At 48.9% G+C, this 5,970-nt stretch overlaps 1 pseudogene; it reads right to left on the bottom strand.

Annotated features, from left to right (window-relative positions):
- Window positions 1-5,215: 5,215 nt before the first annotated feature.
- LOC136163938 (large ribosomal subunit protein eL42-like) lies at window positions 5,216-5,534 on the bottom strand (annotated as a pseudogene).
- Window positions 5,535-5,970: the final 436 nt, after the last annotated feature.

Genomic DNA, 5,970 nt, shown 5'->3' with positions numbered 1-5,970 from the left:
TCCTACATCTAATCAATATCTCTGAAATTTAGTCTTCCCAGCTTGTCTGGCCACCATTGCATTGCCTCCATTCAGCCTTCTTGGTTCTTCTGGAGTTTTCTGCAGCTACTTCCTACCTTAAGTCTTCTAAGCCATCTTTCATATCATAGGCAGAGGGATCCTTCCAGAAAATTCCATCAGTTCATTCTCTTGCTTAGAAGTATTTGATGAGGGACATCCCTGGTGGTCCACTGACTGAGACTCCATGATCCCAATACAAGGTGCCTGGCGTTCGATCCCTGGTTGGGGTACTAGATCACATGTGCGGCAACTAAGAGTCTGCATGCCACAGCTAAAGATCCCATGTGCCACCTCAAAGACCCGACACAGCCAAATAAATGAATATTTAAAAACAAATAAATAAAAGTATCTGGTGACATAGGCAGGAAGTAGATGGGAGTTGCCTGGGCTGGGGGTCGGGGGAGGCAGAATGCGGAGTTGTTGTCGACTGGGCACAGGAGTATCAGTTTGGGAAGATCAGAAAGTTCTGGAGATGGATGGTGGCAGCTGGTGCACAACGATATGAGTGTGCTTAATGCCAATGAAACCTAAATTGCAAAATGGTTAAAATGGTCAATTTTATGTTATATAAATATGAATTACCAGAATAAAAGAAAAGAATATCAGATGATCCCTGATGTCTCGGGATACCGGCCCCCTTCCTGAGAAAGACATTCAAGGCTTCTCAGAATGTGGTCCCTCTTCATTGGCAACCGTATCTCCCTCTCCCTTGCTGGGTCGCACATGTCCCACATCCCACCCACTCTGTTTCCCAGACACACCACAACTTCTCACGACTCCTTGCCTCTGTCTACCTTGTTCCTTCTCTCTGGAAGGAGGCACTGCTTAACCCTACCCCCAAAATGGCCAAGAACATTTTAATCCTTGAGATCCATTTAAATCAGGTCAGGAGGCCTCACACCTCCACGTCTGCACCAGAAATGACCTTCTTTTCTAAGGCACAGGCCCTGTCTTTGTCCCCTCGGGCTCCCCAAAGCCTCACAGACACTCAATAAATGTTTGTTGACTATTAAATGAATAAGATTTTTGTATCCATCCTAGAGGAGCTTTACAAGTCATATATAAATGCAGTGATTCATTTCTAAAAAGTATGATGCAATCTAGAGGTAAAATAGCATCTTGGACCAGAGAGAGATCTTTGTGGATCTGGGAGGAGGTCAAGCTGGAATGGGGACAAGCCTTCCAGGTAGGGGTAATGATGACAGCAAAGCAACTCCCGCCTCTTTTTTTCAAGAGAAAGAAAGATGAGACCCCTGCAGGCTCAAGCTTCTCTCAGGCTCCTAATTTCATGTACCAGCCTCCCTCCCCCATCAGCTTTTGCTTTTCTTCGCCATGTGGACCTGAATCTCCAGTGTAATTGCAAGCGACTGGGCTATTTTGGGAGCCACCCAGCACTGAAGCCTCTTCTTTTGTTGGAGGAATTCTTCACTTTATGAATCTTATGGGGGAGGGGAGGTGGAGGCATAGCCCAGTTTCCTCTTTGGAAGCTGTATACTTGAGATACCAACCTCCTAGCTTGTCTTGTAGCATGACACAGCACTTAACTCAGGCCTGGCCAGACAACCCCACAATGTGATTTTGAATCTCGGGTGAGTGGCTCAAAGAAGCAGGGCTTGTGGCGAGTTCTTTCTGGGAGCAGTGGTAAAGCTGCCTTTCGATTTCTATGAGGATGAACCCAGTATCCAAGGTCCAGGGTCTGGTGCCCATGGAGACAGTGCAGTAGGGACCAACCAAGGTCTGGGTCCCAGCTGCAGAAGCAACGGGAATCCCTCTGGCTGAGGTCTGCGGTGAAATTTTGGCCATGGTTCTGACTGCACATTGTCCCCAGTGCCTGCCCATCTTGGCTGACTGGCTGGTTCCCCAGCCTTCTTCACAACTGGTAAGGAGTAATGGTCTTACATTTAAGACAGAATCAGTTTTTGTTATTTACAACTAAGGACTCTGATTCAGAAATTAACCTTGACCAAACTGCATCCCTGGTCTTCAGGAAGGGAAAGGGAAGCATGCATTTTCTGAGCACCTCTTGGCCTTGTGATTAAATGTGCTTTTATGTATGGAGGCTCCAAGGAACCTGGTGGCCCCCTCATGACTCCGTCTGGGTTGGCCTGACTTTCGAGAGCAGACGGGCTGCCAGATTCCAGCCCCCTCATCATCACATCCTGGCTGAGCTTCAGCATCAGCCCCCCAATCCCTAACCCTTCAGAGACTGCCTGTGTGGTAGCTAAAATTTTCTGTCCAAGACCCCAGACTTCCTACTTTGGCCCAGTGAGACAAGTTCTCATTTCACTGACTTCCTGTAATTTTTTTTCATCTTACTTGATCCCGTGTTCTAAATCCGTTGGCTCAAGAACAGGCTGTTGCTGCCTTTTCCCCTTTATTTCAGGAAGCTTGCTTGACAGCTGTAGCAGCTGCTGCTACCACATTCTGTTTGAACACATTTCGGCGATTCAGCTGCTATAGGATCCTTCAAAGTGGTTCTGGGCTCATCAGTCTGACTGGCACATCGCTGAATTTCAGAACCAGGAGTAGGGAGAGCGCCGGGGATCATTAGCTCATTCACATTGATTAGAGCGCTGGCCGCCTCCAGGCGCTTCGTGGTCCATTAAAAAGAGCAAGGCAGCATCTGCTCCTTCCTTCCAGGGGTGGCTTTTGATAGAACAGGCTTTTATGTATTTTGTTTAGATACATGACGTACCTGGGGGCTTCCCTTATAGCTCAGTCAGTAAAGAATCTGCCTGCAATTCAGGAGACCCGGGTTCAATCCCTGGGGTTGGGAAGATCCCCTGGAGAAGGAAATGGCAACCTACTCCAGTATTCTTGCCTGGAGAATCCCAGGGACAAAGGAGCCTGGCAGGCTACAGTCCATGGGGTCGCAAAGAGTCGGACACAACTGAGCGACTAACCCCCACCCCCCACCACCATGATGTCCTTAAATTTCTTACCTGGGTTTTAAGGAAATCCAGAAGACAAACTGTTCAAATAAATCAGGGGGTTATTCATTTTCAAAAGGGATTTCCCTTTGCAACATTTCCTTCACGTGTCACCAAGTCTGTGTTTGACTCTCTGTGACCCCATGAACTGTAGCACACCAGGCTGCCCTATCCTTCACTGTATCCCTGAGTTTCCTCACTGGGTTCTCTTAATCACCATCCTTCAGGAGCAACTGGGAGTTTGTCTCGCTGGACAGGATGGAGGGAAGGGGGAGACACTAGGGGTTCCCTGGGGCTTCTAGCCCCTCCCAGAGAGTCACAGGTGCCTCCAGCTGGGGTCTGGACTCTGGCCAGAGCCCGAGGCCATCCTGAGCCTCATCCTCAGTTCACCCTGTCCTGTGACTGATGTATACTTGTCCATGATTCCTCCTTCCAGCGCTTATCGATTTGTCTCTTTAGTTGTCCATCTCTTGGTACCCAGTCTAGCCACCAAGTGCTCTGCTGGGCACTGGGGCTACCTGGGCAAGTTACAGAGACAAAGTTACAGAGATATAGCCCCACCTTCCTGGTGCAGGGGGTGGGGAGGTGATGTCCCATGCTTCCTGCTTGCAGAGCACAGGATGGGGGAGCTCGCGTTGCTGAGAGGGGAGAGGAACCCAAGGACAGCCCCGAGAGGCGGTCAATTCTGCAGACTTAGGAGATGACAGATGAACCAGGTGAAGATGTGAGGAAAGAGGGGATGGAAGGAGAAGAGCTCAGAAGAAGCCAAAGCACAGGTGAAGCAACAGATCAGACAGAAGAGCAACTGGGGTGGCATCACTGGGGGCCTTGTGAGTTATCTTAAGGATTTACAGTTGATTGTATTCATCTAACAAACACATATATGAGTGTGCTGTGTGCGAAGCTGCTTCAGTCGTGTCTGTCTCTTCACAGCCCCATGGACTGTAGCCCACCAGGCTTCTCTATCCTTGGGATTTGCCTGGCAAGAGTACCAGAGTGTGTTGCCATTCCCTTCTCCAGGGGACTTCCAGACCCAGGGATGGAACCTGTATTGCTTAGGTCTCCTGCCTTGGCAGACAGGTTCTTTACCACTAGTGCCAGTTACATGTCACTGTTCAAAGTGCCTTCTATTATAAATTCATTGAATCCTGATGACAACCTTGGAGCTAGGTCATTATCCTGTCTTACAAGTGGGGAGAGTGAAGCTCCATGCACTTAACTAACCTCCCAGGGTCCCCTGTCCTGTGGGTAGCAGAGCCAGGCCATCAGGCTTCTGAATCCAACCACTACACTGAGCTGCAGTTAAATGAAGCTGAAGGGTTTTAAGCAGGAAAGTAAAGCAGAGACCTGCATTTTTTATGAGATCAGCCCTGCCCAACAGCCCAGGACATTAATGGAACCAGTCTCCCCAACTCGCCATGCACTTGTTAAGCTGCTTGTGTGGTTGGGCTGTTATGCAGAGGGAGGTAAAGAGACCGACAAGGGTCTACCTCCACACCGTGGAGGCCGAGCCCTCCTCGGATGGTCTGCACTCCAGCCTTCTGTCCAGAACCCCCTTCTCAGGACTCAGGTCTGTCCAAAGCTGACTCCCTTTCAAAGAGGAGACGCTATGGCCTCCCTGTCCTTCCAGAGGCCTCCACCGGGACAGCGGAAGATGAGTATCCACACCATCATTATCTGGGTGGCACCCCCCTTTTACCACGACCCCCCTCTCTCTGGAGCCTTTCGAACCCTGACGTCCTCTGCAATGGCTCTGGCCCACACTCGTGTCTCCCTGCTCTCCACTCCCATAGCTCTCATTGTGAGAGCCACACAATCAGTGCTGTGTGCATTGTTCTCCGGCTGTTGTGTGTTCATTCATCCATTCAACTGTCCTGAATTGTCTGCAGATGAGTCATAATTTGGGAGATGGTTGAAGATGTGTTGCTTTATGTACCCAAACTTAAAAAAAAAAAATCTCAACACTGTATCTACATACACACAGTGTTTATATTTTTAATATATATACATATATATAGTTGACATGAGCAACAACAGCGAAAAAAATAAGAATATCGTGAGCATTTTTGGTGGTAATTGAGGCTTCTTACTACATACCTAGACCTGCCTAAGACATATGGATTGTGTGCCTTTCCATTAAAAGGCACCAGCCTCTTGGGCTTTCTGTTTTAAAATTAAACAATCTCAGATTTTTATTATTTTTACAATAAAACAAAATAGAAAGTTCAAAACTGGATCACTTGGCCCTCACTCTTCTATCTCCTCCCAGCTCAAAGTGCATGCAGCTCTTAATAGCCTGCAGTCTCTCAGATCTGCCAGTTGGGCTCAACGCATTCAAGCCTCAGTACAATATTTGCAGTTTTAGCTTTTTTCCAGAAAATTGGCTTTGTCTGCCCACCACAGCCACTCTGCTCTCTGTCCTAACCACTTTCCCTGGGCATACAGACTCCTTGCCCTCCTTGCACTGGGTCATGTTGTGGGGCTGGTGCTTGCACATCTTTTACAGAAAGTCTGGCGGGCTTTAGAAAAGCCCACCACGTTCATGAGTGTGCTGTCAGCATGGCGAGCTCATAATTTTTCATAGGTCTGTCGTCTCTACCTGTCAACTGATTGCCTTGCACAGACCTTCCATGGAGACCGCCTCCCAGGTCAGGCCACAGGGACAGGCCCGGGCTGGCCCTGGAGCCCCAGTGCTTCCTCTGCTGTGAATCATCTGATGAGAAAGAAGGTCGAGTGGATTTCAGAGGGGCTTTCAGGAGTAGTTCTATTCTGAAAGTAATTCTACTTTCTGAACAGTCACTTTGAAACCGTTGTGGCTGGGAAGTCAGGTCGCTGAGCAGCTGAGAACTGAGAAGCCAGTGAGAACTCCCTGCCACCCCACTGAGCTGTCCCACCTCCCTGCTCTCCATCAGGCTCTCACCAGGCAAACGCTGTGTCTTCATTCTTCTTGGAATCCCAGCCCCAAGGGTCATGTCTGGCC

This window comes from Muntiacus reevesi, chromosome 3 (assembly GCF_963930625.1).
Source record: "Muntiacus reevesi chromosome 3, mMunRee1.1, whole genome shotgun sequence".
Classification (NCBI taxonomy): Eukaryota; Metazoa; Chordata; class Mammalia; order Artiodactyla; family Cervidae; genus Muntiacus; species Muntiacus reevesi.
This window is presented reverse-complemented; position numbering and strand designations above follow the sequence as displayed.